The sequence below is a fragment of the Astatotilapia calliptera genome, chromosome 4, assembly GCF_900246225.1.
Source record: "Astatotilapia calliptera chromosome 4, fAstCal1.2, whole genome shotgun sequence".
NCBI classification, from domain to species: Eukaryota; Metazoa; Chordata; class Actinopteri; order Cichliformes; family Cichlidae; genus Astatotilapia; species Astatotilapia calliptera.
In genome coordinates this window covers 26,595,835-26,610,457 of record NC_039305.1, presented here as the reverse complement: position 1 = coordinate 26,610,457, position 14,623 = coordinate 26,595,835, and the positions used below count along the sequence as shown (strand labels likewise).

At 43.1% G+C, this 14,623-nt stretch overlaps 1 protein-coding gene across 2 annotated transcripts in view; it reads left to right on the top strand.

The window, feature by feature from the left end:
- Positions 1-8,149: 8,149 nt before the first annotated feature.
- Positions 8,150-14,623, top strand: part of LOC113021228 (myosin-9-like) — a 30,253-nt gene continuing 23,779 nt past the window's right edge. For both annotated transcript variants that reach the window (XM_026165759.1, XM_026165758.1), the window contains exon 1: positions 8,150-8,337. The gene's annotated coding sequence lies outside the window, so the exon portion shown is untranslated. The remainder of the gene's footprint in view (positions 8,338-14,623) is intronic.

Below are 14,623 nucleotides of genomic sequence, written 5' to 3'. Positions count from 1 at the left end.
TACGGATTGTTTGTGGTTGTGTGTGGGGTTGAGATGGAGACAAAGGCTTGGAGCTGTGCTGTCCCTAATGACACTGATGCAATACCATAGTTTCCCTCCCTCAGCTGGTTTTACAGCACCCGGGGGATGCAGTTATAAGCTCCAGATGGATATTTGTGTTGTTTTTACTTAAAGGGGATTAAGCTTTCCTTACCTAATGGATGAAGTTAAAGTAGCTCTGGATCTCCTTACTTCGCCTATCTGGGAACCTTGGGGTCAGTTTTCAAAAAGACACATCCTTTAAACTCTGAAGTCCGAGTCATCATCAGTGTCTGTGTCAGAATCTTCTCCCCCACAAGTCTCCAAAGACTTGGCACTTAAGGGACCAGAAATTAATAATTATGACATGAATCAAAAACATGAAACATCCGGGTTTCATCTCCAGGAGGTGACACAACCTGAGCCACGGGGAGTCGCAGGCTACTGTTAACCTAGCAACACTCTCAACCCCAGATAAATAGGAAGGTTTCTTCAGGAGGGGTATCGCTATAAAAATCTGTGCCAAATCAGAAACGTGGACATGTCCGTCTGCTGTGGAAATAAGGAACCAGTCAAATGTACCTTCTTCTCTAAAGATGGTGATGCTAAAGTGACGAAGGGCCATCAGTTTCCATGTTGTAGACAGAAGTGGAGCCTCGCTGTGTGGGAGCTGATTTTTAACATTTGTGTTGTTTTTGACCCAGTGCCTGTTTTCAATTTATGTTTCTTGTTTTAAAATAATTACACGGTGCTGGAATATATTCCCAACTGGAACATTATATTTCCTCATTGCCAGGTTGCTCCAAAGGCTTCCCAAAAAACCTACAGTTGATCCAAAACAACGCAGCAAGAGGTGCTAATGAGTATTAACACGAGAGACCACATATCTATACTCGACTCGCAGTCTTTACACTTCATCATGTACCTATAGGATGTAGCTTTGTTAGTGCCATAGTTCTAGAATAGAATGGGAGGGATGGCTTAGCTTAAAGGTTGGGATCAAGAGATGGACCCCCTCTCTGATTTCAGGATTAGTCTTAAAAGTTAGTTGGTTTTTTTTTTTGGATAAACACATGTTTTGGGCTGGATCAGGAGATTCTGCCGGGGGACCTGGTATCACGTACTGAGCACCTCTCCTCGCTTTCATTCCCTTTGCATTTATATGACATCATTAAAAGCCATTATTCTTTTATTTTCTGTCCTCTCTTTCTCTCCCTTCCTTTCTGTATCCCCAGACATCCATGTTCCTGATCTGTGGATACGGATCCCACTAACCTGTGCCCTCAGGAAGTTAGGAGGATGTTGGATTGTTGGGAATTCTCTAATGTTACAGGGTCTTAAATTACTATATAAAGGACTGTTGTTGTGAACTGGAGGATTTTCAGTTGTATTATGCCAGCGTCATCCCCCCAAATCTCCCTGTGCCTTCTGTCTGAACATGCAGGTGTTACTCATGTTGTTACAATCCAGTCTTTACCGAAATGCCTACCTACACACCACCCTCTACTTAAATTACCCCCCTTCTGTCACCCCCTCAAATCAACAGTGTCTGCCTCCTCGTCTGTGTCTCTAATTTTCACCTTTGCATGTTTTCATTCTTGCACCTGGGCCAGAGTACCGTACCGTGCCCAGCCACCTTTCCCTCCTCTGTCGCGGTTGAGATGTTCTCGACATGTGCTGCGACCTGGCAGATGGACTCTGACCCTCGAGCCTGTCACATTCGTGCTGTTCATAAACTATCTACCTCTCTCCAGTCCGAATGAGTGTGAGTTCAGCCTTTGCTTGCTTGTAAGTTGCTATGGTGACAGCAAAGAAAGTAATAAATAGCTGTTTTATCACTGGATGTGGTTAATGATTAACAGCAGAGTAGTAAGATTGGGCTTGCTTTTATTTATTTCTTTATTTACGTAGCACTGCACCTCACAGTGACGAGGGATAGAAAGTAAAATGTTACTTTCTGTACTCATATAAACACTTTTAATGTGAGGGGCCTGCCCAATAAAGACTGGAGTGCAAGAGTGAGGCAAGTCTGTATCACTAATGAACCATTCAAAGAATCGAGTGCTTCGTGGTAAAGCAGACAGGAGATGACCTGCCCTGCCTAGAAAGACCCTTCTCTCATCATCGTCTCTATCTCTCGTAATTTTCTCAGCAGAAAACATGCCCAGCCCTGGCCGCTTGCTTTCCCATCCTGGCGTGTCATTACAGAGAGCCCACAGCTGACAGAATCATAGTGACGGCCTTCAGAACTGCTCATTAAAGTCACATCATTTGTCATCTGCACTTTCAGCGGGTCCTGGTTTGGATTAGGTCATTGCAAATGAAGCCCAAGGATGTGCTCACTGATAGTTACTCAGTAGCAGCCAGATCAGAGATCAAGTGATTTTTTTTTTTGTATTATTTAAAAAGAAGGAGGGGGAGGAGGAGGGGGAGGAATTCCACTGGCATTATGTAAGCAGGTGTGCGTAAAGCTAAAGGCCCAGATGTACAAACACAATTGTTGTAAGCTGGATGAAAGACATTCCTGCATAGTTTTTGAGATGTCTGTGAATGTTCTACCATTTCAGCCGCTTTTGTCCCCTTCTGCCTCAGATAATCAGCAACCGCGCCACATGACTTCCTATGCAGTTCCTATACTTTCAGACTGAGGAAAAGAGGTGACTGAAGAGATGACGACAGCCACCAGAGGTTAAAGACCAACATGTAACCCTACACGTCTTCCGCGAAAAACAATAGACCACACCTCCACCCTCTCTCTCTTTCGCTCTCTCTCCCACTCTCTCTCACACTCACTCAACCACCTCTTGTGACCATATAAGGCAAAAAAAGTCAGGGGAAGCCAGCGGCGGCTGCTGCTGAGTAAACGGCAAGAGGCAGAGTTGCCAGAATTCTTGCAGTGAGTCTGTCCCACTTTAGAGCCCCAAACTGCTAATGTTCGCTCTCTGTTTGTTCGAAATGGCATCGCTTGTCTCTGAGCCAAACGCTTTTGCCCTGTGTGTGCATTTGGGTGAGGTGCTTATGGGAGAAAGAGCCGATCTGGCACAGGCCTGAGAATTCTGTGTTTATAGTAAATACATATCTGTATTTATATTTTAAACACACACCCTCTCCACCTTGTTAGAGCTGCGCTCTGTTCCAGACAAAGCAGCCACTGTTGCTGTTTCTCTCACTCCCATCAGTGCAATACCTTATGGACTTAGCATGTATTAGGGATGCTGTCTTATCAGCAACGCAACAAAGGGGGAGAGAGACGGACAAAGGAAGACGAGCTGTGCCTGTTTTCCCTTTTACTCCACATTCCCTAGTTTTGTGAGTCAACATGTGTCTTATCACTCCTTCCTGTGTACTGATTGCTAAGGAAAAAGGAGGATGGCGGAGCTGGAACCCAGGGTGAGACTAAAGACAGAATAAATAGCCACTGGACACACCGGTGCTTATTATTGCATTATCATAAAAGCTGAGGAAGCTCTTAATTATTCTTTGCGGTTCGTGCTATTCAAATACACACAAACAAACACTTTGTTTAACTATGTCAAGAGGTTGTGTTAACTGAAGCATGCTGGGTACATAGTCTCGGCAGACAGGGAGATGGTGATGAACAAACCGCATGCGCTGTAATAAGTGTTGTTGACCGGTTAGAGCTAGAGGATGTGGCTCAGACAGTAGCAATAAAGTGGCCCTATTAGAGGTTTCCCGATTTTCTGTCATATATGTGCTGTTAAAATGGCAGAAGCTCCTCATAAAAATAGCCAATGAGTTCAATGTACGTGCAAGTAATCCCAGTGATTGCATGAGCGCTGAAGCCCCTCCCACCTGTTGTTCAGACCTTTTGTTTGCAAGCTGCAGCAAATAGGGAGAAACCATTTGCACCCCCAACCAGTTGCCGCAGATGGCTGCCATTCCCTGAGCCTGGCTGTTGCCGGAGGCTTCTTCCTGCTAAAAGGGAGTTTTGTCACCAAATACTTGCTCGCTGATTGTTGGGGTTTTCTCTGTTTTATTTTAGGGTCTTTACATTACAATAATACAGAAGCGGGAGTTATTGTGATTTGGTGCTATATAAATAAAACTGAGGGCCTGTGTCAACAGCCAGGATAAGTTGATAAGGATTATTTCGAACTGTGATTCTAGTACACTTCAGGAGTGAAAGAGTGGAGTAGGAAATGAGTACAAGAGGTAAATTTGTTTGCTCTATTATTTGACCTACATCTGAGCTTTTGCATGTACAGACATGTAGGCCCGTGTGTTGCTTGAGGGCACAGACACACACACAAATTCACGCAAGCGGTTACACTCCAAGAGTGGTCAGTGAGTTAACATAGCACCCTTTTTAACGTGCCGTCACTGAATGAGTTCCTTTCTTTCTGACTGGATGATATAATGGCCTTACACACCCTGAATTACAGACACACCCTGCTGCTGCTATTACAACCAACTGAAGGGGGGGAGAAAGAGAGAATGAGCGAGAGAAAGGGAAGAGGGAGGGAGGGAGATGGTGAGGTCAGAGTTGTCCATATTTGGTAATTCTGCTATGTTTTAATCCCACATTTATTTTGCTTCCCACTTCTGTTTGCTTCTCTTTTTCCCCTTTAGATCCAAGATTCTTATCATATGAGAAGCTGTTGTCATATTACAAAATGTGCTTTGAGCTCAGATCTGTTTGTATGTCAGAAGCCTGATTCTCTTGCTTATTCCCCTGTTGTCTTCGCCTCTGCCCCTCTCCTCTTTTGGCATCTGGTCCCTCTCAAGTAACACGTGACCTTTGACCTCTTAGCTGAAAATTCAGATATTTCCCGTCCATCCTAGTAAAGTAGGGATGTGGGGGCTTATTGATTTTTCCATGCAGACACGCTGAATCGTCAGCATTTTGCTCTCCATACATGCGATACCCAGCTGCTAAAACATATAGGAAAACAAACAGACACATTCCACTCATAGTGACACGCAGCGAACATAAATCACACATTGTACTGAAAATGCCATTTTCCTGTGTTTGTCAGCAGATTCCTGTCATGCCTTAGGCCCTGCTGCAATATAAGGCAACTTCTAGGGATAAATGAGCATAATAGTTTGCCTTGTGCAGCGAATGTGTAGTTCAAGTATACCTGTGCTGAAATATATATATAGATATGTGTTATTTCTCTTCAGAATGCCATCATCTGTTTTGTGTTGCCATCTCTTATCAGGGATTACTTCCAAACAGGAAAAACAGAAAGACTTGTCTTAGTAGAAAAACTTGCTTTAAATCAAAAGTGTGCAGTTCGGGTTATAATCCACAGCTCTGACACTTTAACCTCAAGCACTTCGTCATAAATAAGGATCTGTTGTGCTGATTTAGTGGCTTTGGATGAATCACGGTTCAAAATAATCCTTATCTACTTTATACTGGGCAAGGGAGAACCATGGAAAAAACTAAAAACTCTTCAAGGATCAAAAGTAAAGCTTGAAAAGACAGACGGTGGCTGCAGTGACACTTTTCAGTGTTTTTGAAACTCGGTTTCACTTCAGGTATTTGTATGTAATAACTTCGCTCTTCTCCGCGGTTAGTTGACAGAGCAACAACAGCACATAGAGTGGCCCACAGACCGGTTGTACCACATACTTTGTACACTGCCTCCATCTGACAACGGAGCTCGCTGCAGGCAGACGGGCAGTGCCCGGTCACTACCGCTGAAATGACCATATCAGAGTTATCCGCTCTTATCAAGCTTATTATAATTAAGTGAAACTAAACTTAAAAAATAATCTTCTGAAAAATATTAAAACTATCCATGCATCTATATTCTACTTATTCAGGGTCACGAGGAGCTGGAGCCTATCCCAGCTGTAATTAGAGTGAGAGGCAGGGTCCATCCTGGGCAGATCGCCAGTCTGTTGCAAGATTAACACAGAGACACGGGTAACCATTCACACTAATTAACCTAACCTCACCAACTGCATGTCTTTGGACTGTGGGAGGAAGCCAGAGTACCGACGCAGAGGTGGGAAGAATATGGCATACAGAAAGTCCTCGGCCTGTGAGGCAACAGTGCTAACCACTGCACCACTGTGTTGCTCATTAAACCTAAATTAAATAATTTTATGAAATTTTGGAAAATAAATCTATCTATCTATCCATCTATCCATCTATCCATCCATCCATCCATCCATCCATCCATCCATCCATCCTAATCCAATCCAATCCTATGGAACATTTTCAAACAATAAAAACTAAACTGAAAGAAGAAACTAAACTGAAACTAAACTAAATTAAATAAAAGTCTTTTGAAAACGGGAAACTATAATAACTCTGGCTCTCACTGACATCATACAGAGTCAATAAAAAAGAGCCTGAAACCTGCATTACTGGAAGCTTTGGTCATTTTGAGCATCCACCAATGCAGCAGCATATACTGACAGCCAAAGCATAATAGTCAGGGTCCACAAACGATGGGTGATAAATTCAAGTGAAAACACAAACCCTTAAAGCAGACAGTGAAGACATCCAATGGCATTTTTATGGGGACACAGAGAAAGTGAAAAAACATTTATTTTCCACTGCTAACGTCTCCCTGCTGGTTGTGGCATGTGCGTTGGCCCTGTGCCTTCAGGGCCCGTTCAGCAAACCGGACCCAAATCACCCGATTTGAAACCCAGAGGGCTGCTTGAAGTAAACAGGTTCATATTGTACTTTCCATTCTCCGGCGTAGACTTTGGCATCGGTAACACAGGACTTTCATCTCGACATCATTCACCCTTTCCTACCACATTCCTGCTTTCCTGTTCTCCATTCCCTCATTCTCTCTTTATCCTTCATTTCTTTCCACAAGGCAACGTTGACGTTAGTTTTAACAGCCAAGTGAAAACTAATGTCAACATGTATTTCTCTCCTTTCACACTAATTAGATCATCACCTGCGGCGGTTCCCATGCAGTGTTAACATGTCTGATCATGAAGCTCGGCTCACTTGTTGGGCGAGTGAAAAGTCACATAACTGTTTTGAATTTTATCTTACACCGTGTTTGTTCTTCAGATCTAATCTCATATCTGACAGGTGGATGGATGCATTTCAATAAACTCACTGGAGAAAAAAAACTGGAGATCTGTTGGGACTGGCCATGGTGCCAGGTGCAGGAGGAAGTTTTAAAAGAGTAATTGCATTTTAAATTACGCAATTTAGTTAAATGCATCACAAAAATAAATCCACAACACCTGGTTTCTCGCATCTAAGAGCTTGGGAAAGTGTGGATAAAGTTTTTATATTTAAAAAATCCCTCTGGTGGAAGCAGGAGCCAATAGGCTGAAATTGCTTGTATGTAATGGTGACAGGATGACTGAGTTTTTAAAAATTGGTTAACAGTGAAAAATTCAAGGCCCTCTGCAACCATGCTGCCAAAGTCGGGGTCAGCTGCACACTGGTCTTCCTGACCTCCTTTTAGAGTGGAGACAGCCTGTTTACAGAGAGGAGTGCTTCACAATATTAATACATCTTATGTGTTTAAGCAGACAGAGGTGGGTGTAGAGTTTCAAGAAACCGCTGCCTGAGTTTTTGTTACACCTTAAAAAAGAAAGAGACAGACAGATTAGTAATATGAGTAGCACGCAAGCCTGCATGTGCATGATTTGTCTGCTATCTGACAGCAGAAACGAAATCAAACATCTGGAGCCATCCGTACTAGTTGTTTAGCACGGCGCTCAGGGCAGACTAGACCTCGCTGACACACGAGGGGAGATCCTGAGTGATGCAGTTCATCCTGAGAGTGACTGGTACTTATATGGTCATAAAAATCCTTAGCATGCACATACCTCTCTCATTAAACACAGCTTTATCGGTAACCTCTCTAGTCTCTCCTCCCTCCTCTCAACGCTTTCAAGTTCAGTTTTTTGTTCTTTGTCCCGCCTATTCGCTGTCACCCCTCCGCCCTGTGCTGCCTTTAGAAGAAGCCGATTGGACAAAAGTGTCGAGGATTAACAAAGGACGGCGGCCATTGGCCAGGGGGCGGATATGTGACAGCTGGGTCCCGCCTCATCCTGAACCCCACCCCAGGCTCCGGCGGGCCGTTCGCTGACTAAAATTACGCAAACCAGAGACCAGCCAGTGGAAGAGGGAGGGAAAAAGGAAGAGGGGGAGAGAGAGAGAGAGAGAGAGAGAGAGAGAGAGAGAAAAAAAAAGATAGAAAGAGCGACTGACTGAAGTGGAGGAAGCGAGCTCTGTAGTTTAGCCTGAACTCTTCGAAGCTGCTGCCGACAGGAAGATAAGTTTGTCTCACTGCGACGCTGACTGAGCCACACGGTTGTTGTTAGCCACCCTCTTAAAAAAGGCAGCCTGCACCCCAAAAGCAGGTAATTTCTTTCTTGAACACTTTTGTCTGCCATGCTTTCTCCATGTACTCGTTTCTAACTCGTGCAATTCGCTTGTAGCCGCAGCAAGTGCAGTGAACCAGGAAGCAGGGCCTTTTTTTCTTTCTTTTTTGGCTAGTTCAGGGCTGCAAATAGAGCAAGCTGCTCTGGGTGGAGTGGGACCTCCGTCGGAGTTTTAACCCGAGCTTTATTTAACTTCACAGCACTTTAATATTCAAATAATATACTGTCCATAAACTTTTAATACACGAGTGAGTGTGCAGTATGTGAAGCGTAGGTCTCAGAGTACAGCTTCAGCGTTGTGGCAGCTCGCGAGAAGCTAAAAGTCTTAACGGTAGAGGCAGGAAGTGATTCGCTTGAATGAATGGCACCGTGGAAGGAAAAAAAGAGAGAAAAAAAAAAAAGCCGGGCGAGAGTTTGAGCTGAAGAGAAGAGGTGGAAGTTCAGGCTATCCGAACACCGGCTCGGTGTAAGATATGAATGCTTAGTTTGTGCTACACAAACTGGGAGACAGACACTGAGCCGGTGATATGTCTGGCTGGCAGGGTGACGTCAGTGGATCGCCGAGCTGAGCGTTTCCGCCACTGACCAGCTTTACCCATACTAAACCATGTCACCTGCATGTCTGTGCACTGCTACTGCCAACATGGTGGCATGAGGAACACATTTTACTGTGATTTTTGGGAGAGGCATAGAGAAGTCGGACAAACTCATAGGTGGGCTAATATGGATGTTTCAGAAGCTTAACTTATGTGATTGTCTGTACTATGTGAAGTACATATTTCTAGATAGATTTATTATTAAAATATTCTAGTTCACCTGGGAGGCACTTAACGTTTATTATCTCATTAGATAAAAGTCCAATGGGTTTCCAGTAAGGCTAAGGTTTCATTCTTCATACACTCATTGATTGCCTGATATGAAAACAGTTTTTCCAGTCAGCATTATTCCAGGCCAAGATAGTGAAGAACGAAAATAGAGATGCATGTAAAAAATGCAGTGAATGTTATCCACATAGAGGATCTAAAGTCATTAAGGGGTGAAGCAGAAGGAAGTATTTCGCAGCGTGAGATGGGCATGATGATAAAAGATGTGGTTGTTATGTAGATGAGCCAGATGTTAAGTCAGAGTGGTTCCTGCAGTGCCAGCTTAAAATGACCAGGCTTGTCTTGTAATTACAGTGCGGTCCACTCTGATGAACATTAGCTGGGCAGCGTGACTTTTTCCATTTTACATAAGAGCTGGAAGGGCTCGGTATCGGCTCAGTCTGAGTGCATTTTTATTTGTGCAACCCAGTGACCCAAATTTACCTCTAAAGGCTTTACGAACTGTAAAACATGAGACGCCATGTAATTTTAGAGCCTCGAAAGTCATCACGGGAAACTTTGAGTTCAAGCTCAGGCAAAGCGTGCATGCGTCTGCAGTGGAAATGTTGATCTGCAAGCACAGATTACAAAAAAGCATCTCTAGTTAGTTCAGGCTCAAAGAGAACATGCATGTTACGGCAACATTTGGGCCAATCACAGATTTTCAGTGTTCCATTCAAATCAGGACCAATCATGTCATACCAGTGTGCATCCTCCTGAGTGATGTGCTTTGTCAGTATCATTTGTTTGCATCTGTTAGATGACGCATAGTTGTTTGCACTCAGGGACTGTGGATAGTCATTTAGGCTATGACAAGCACCAAAGTTCAGCATTTTGGGGGAAGAAATGCACAAAGTCTGCATCAAATCAGACTTGGGCATCCCAGCAGCTCTGGCACTCCTCCACCCAAACCTGCTTCTCATTGTAGAAGGTGTTAGTGGTCTCAGAGGGAGGCAGCGTGGCACCCTTTTGCTTTTAAACACAAACGCTTATTTCATATCAGTTGGTTTCTGCCAAGAAAGTCTTAAACCACAGTGCAAGGTTACTACAGTAACAATGCTTGCAGGCTGAGCAGTGATCAGTATTAGTCATTGTAGTAGCAGAAGAATAGCCACAGCTTGTGCAGAATTCTTCTATAAATGGCATCTCAGGGTGACCTTTCTCCGGATGAGTCTCCCTGAGAGCAGCAGTCATGTGCTTCAAGTCTGATGCTTGAAGGGTCACATGGGGTGACATGTTGTATGTCATATCCTGTTATTCGCAAGAGTCATTTTGGCAAATTAATACATTGTGCAACATCTTCTCTGGAGGCCAGTTCTCCTCTCCCATTGCCAGTTTCGGTGCTGTTATGGAGCCCCCCTGCAGAGATCGTTACATTCCATCATTCATGTGTCAGCAATGTCCATACTCGAGGCCCTCCTGGGGGGGGGGGGGCGGCAGTTATGTACCGTAGTCCTGACAAAATTGAATGCAGGCCTCTTTTAAAATGTGAACAGGGTGCTGGTGTGTGAGGCTGTTCAGTCTTTTCAGAGTGTTACGGTCTGAGGGAACTTGCCTGTGGATGTTTAGATTTCATTGAAGGGTGGATGTCCCAGCTGGGGAAGATTATTTGCAGGCCCCCTGCTTTTGTTGCTCTGTGGAGAGGGCAGTGTGACATTATTTGGCACGTTGCGATCGTTTACCCTGTCTCAGTGTTATTTGAAGAAATGTCAGGTATTCCTATTCTGCCTTTTTGAACTACATTCGCATGTGCAGTAATTCCTGCAGTTTAGATCGCCAAGAAAACCAGATTGGAATATGTGCTGGGCTTTTTTTAGGGCTGAGAGTAATGGGGCATACTTGAATTAATTATGAAACCTGTCTGTTGAAAATGATGAAAAAAAAGGTTCTGGCTTTCTAAAATGTGACTTTACTTTGGTTTAAGCTTTTAACTTTTCTTGAAATAGTTTTAATGCTCAGTAAAATGGTAATGTTTAAAATCGTGTGTGTCTTTGACACAAGATTCACAAATATAAACAAAACATTCCTGTCAGAGGAGATTGCCAAGTTTGTTTGTTTTTGTTTTTTTCCATTAAGCATAGCAGAGCCGATCGTATCCTCTCTCAGTATGTAGCAGTGTCAGCTGCGAGCGACACTGGCTTAAATTCATTTTTATGTATTAAAGGCAGTATCAAACATTAACAGATTTTAGCCTGTGGAGTCTGAATGCAGTATGTCATTAATGCTGGCCTTTAATTCAAGTCATTCAAACTGCTGCTTTCTCCTGAATGTCTCTTCTAATTTAGCTCTGCCTCAGTTAGTGGTTGACCCGACTACTCTCAAGGATATGCAGACCGTGGGTTTTTTCTTCTCTTTCTTTCTTTAAACAGCTTTGTATTTCCTTGTTGTGTCAGTCTTCTTATCAGACCTTTCTCTGTGACCTCTGTTCACAGTGCATGTTCTTCGTTTTACCTCCCCTGTCTCTTTTCCTATTCTTATTATCTCCCCCCCACCCACACACACACACACACACACACACACACACCTGTGAGGTTTCAATAGAGCCCAACAATGGCAGGAAATGACTGTGCTCTGACTTAGTCTACATAAACAAAAGACTTGTTGAGATTTCAGGTCTTGAAGGACAGACCTTGACTTATGCCTCCTTGTGGCAATGGCTCAGCAGATGGTGCTTCTTTGTGTTCAGTAACGCTAATTATGAGGTATTGTTTGATTAGAGATTACAGTCATACAGTTGAGCCTTCTCAGAGTGCCAGTTAATGATCATGCAGTTTTGTTTTTGGTTTTTTTTTTCTTTTTTCTGGGATTATTGAAGTGGCTGTCCAAAATCTTGTCTTGTAAAAAAAACATTTTCAAAGTTCTAGTTAGCAGGCTTTACTTATTCATGTAAACGTACGTTTTTTAGTGTGAACCAAGACAAAAGCTGGGTTGAGGTTAAAAGGCCTGAAACAGGGAAGGTTTCTAATCTGCCGTGACTGTAGTAAAGCTCAGTTGCATTTCTGCATATGACCTAAATGTACTTTGTCCGTGGTTGGGTGGGCGTGTGTGACCTACACACCTGTTTTAACTGTGCGGAAAGGCAATTGATACTCGGGACGAAGTGAGAGACAGTTTTGCACTATGAACTTTGAAATGTGCTGAGTAATATGCCTAATATTTGACTCCCGTTGGACAGTTTATTCACATGTTAATCCAAAATTTGACTACATGCCAGCTGTCCAGGTTGTCAGACTGTCATGGGGTTCTCCAAAGACTGTTAATGTGTCTTTTTATGAGATGATTTTTTTTTTTCTTTTAAAAAGAAGACAGCTTTGTATTGTCTGAATCTCTCAAAGGGAGTGACCTAAGTAGCGATAACAAGTGATAAGGCTGAGACAAACCGCATGGCAATCCACAAAGTAGAAGCAGCAGATGGAGGCTTTCTGCTGGTAGAATTAAATGTATAAGAACATACGAAAAGTGAAACTATAAAAGTAGCAGATTTCCTTCACTGTGTCTGTCAGAAATCTAATGCGTAGCTGTTCCAGTGCAGCTTTCCTCCTAAGAAAGATTGCTGCTGACAAACAGAAATGTGTATCTTAACTCCCTTCTGCATTCTTTCACTGTCTATTAAAAGGCTTACGTAACGATCTGTGAGCTATCACATAGTCAATACGGTTGGAGTGTTTTTCTAAAAGGGCAGGCGAAGTAACCAGTCGTTTGGGCTGTGGTGTAACAGGGTGGTTGTTTCAAAGATAACGGAAATTTGTTCTGTGACCCTGAAACTGTTGCAGTTGTCAGGCGGATGACCTATTTCAAATGGTCTGTCATTTTAAATCAACATTTAATCTTAACTATTGCTTGGATTGGGTGGAGGTGAAATTGATGTATTGGAAACTGATGACTTAAAAGTAACATTGAAATGCTTGACTTGAGGCAGTATGTGGAAAGATCATGTTCCCTCTCCAATTCTTTTTATTTATTTTTTTTATGCACTGTCTCCACGGTAAAAACTTGTGTTGTGATCAAGTGCAAGAGAGTTAACTTAAAGTAAAAGAAGTGCTTGAAAAGGTCAGCTAGAATGATTTGTAGTTGTTGAGCTCAGACTGTAATATTAACGATGAACTTTGCAGTGTGATCGCACCTTTTGGTTAGTAAGCCTTGTAGTGTTGCGACTTTACCGTCTTGGTGTTTTAAAATGTGCACGATTGAGTGGATCTGACTAAGAAACTGAGAGACAATAGTAGCTTATCTGTCTACCTACACATGTAAGCCATGTCAAGCATACACTTCTTTATATTTTTATGCTCTGTTGGTGTCGTCCATTCAGAAACTAAAAAGAAAACTTATACTACTTTCTACTTTAACCAAAGGAGTTGCCTCTTTGCTGACCAGTAGAAAAGTATGTCCATCTTCGGTATACAGTCCATCTGCTGAAAAGTGAAGTCACTGTGCAAGTGCATTAAATCTGTACTCTTGTGCTAATGCTCAAAAGGGCCTGACTTCTGTCTGTGAAAACAAATGCATTACTTTAGAAGTCTGAGAAAGCTATTGCATGGGGATTCCACAAAAAATCACCTCTCGTTCTTCATTTCTAGTTTAAAAATAATGATATTAAAAAATTGATGGCCAAAATGCACAAGCAAGATCTTCACAACAGAACCTCATAACCAGTAGGTGACATAATGGTGGCTGCGTGTGCCTCTGCATATAGTGTATGGTTTAAAAGGGCCTGCTTGGCACTAAATTTATGAAGGCAGGTATACCCAAACACTCATAGTTCAATTGTTACATCCACTATTTTGCTATCAGTCAAATCTAATTCAGATGAACACACTTAAACATGACTGTGGTGTTGGTGAAGAAGTTCACTAGCTCATCTGAAAAGGTTGTGGGGGGTCAGACTAAAGTCTGAGTTCATATGATGTTGTAGGGGCCCCTAGCTGCAAGTGGTAGATGGCAGTGGCTAGCTTACAGTGCAGTGAAATTTGATCCTGGTTGGGGCAGGAATGTGAAAAGTAATGTGGAAAGTGATGTAGGTCTGTCATGCAGTGTGGTTATTTTTCCAGCCAGGGCTTAATTTACTCCTCAGTCCTCAGATCTGCTCAGCATGGGCTCAAGAAAAGCGCCACCTTTCTTCTCCTCGAAAGACTCGCACACAACAAGTTCCTCAAATGGCAAAATAGTTTTCTCAGCTTGTCATTTCCTCTTTCCTCCTCCCCTCCCTTCTCCTTGCCCCACCCTTGTGCCACTTTCAGAGGAGGAGGGTGAAGGAAGTAGAGAGAGTTGACGTGTAAGCCCATAATGAATTTTGACTGACTGGCTCAGTACCTTAGCGGCTCCTGTCTGGCACACACTCATGTCATGAGAGGGCAGACTCGCAGTGATCAGCTCAAACTGTGAGGGGGTCGAATGCAGTAAAG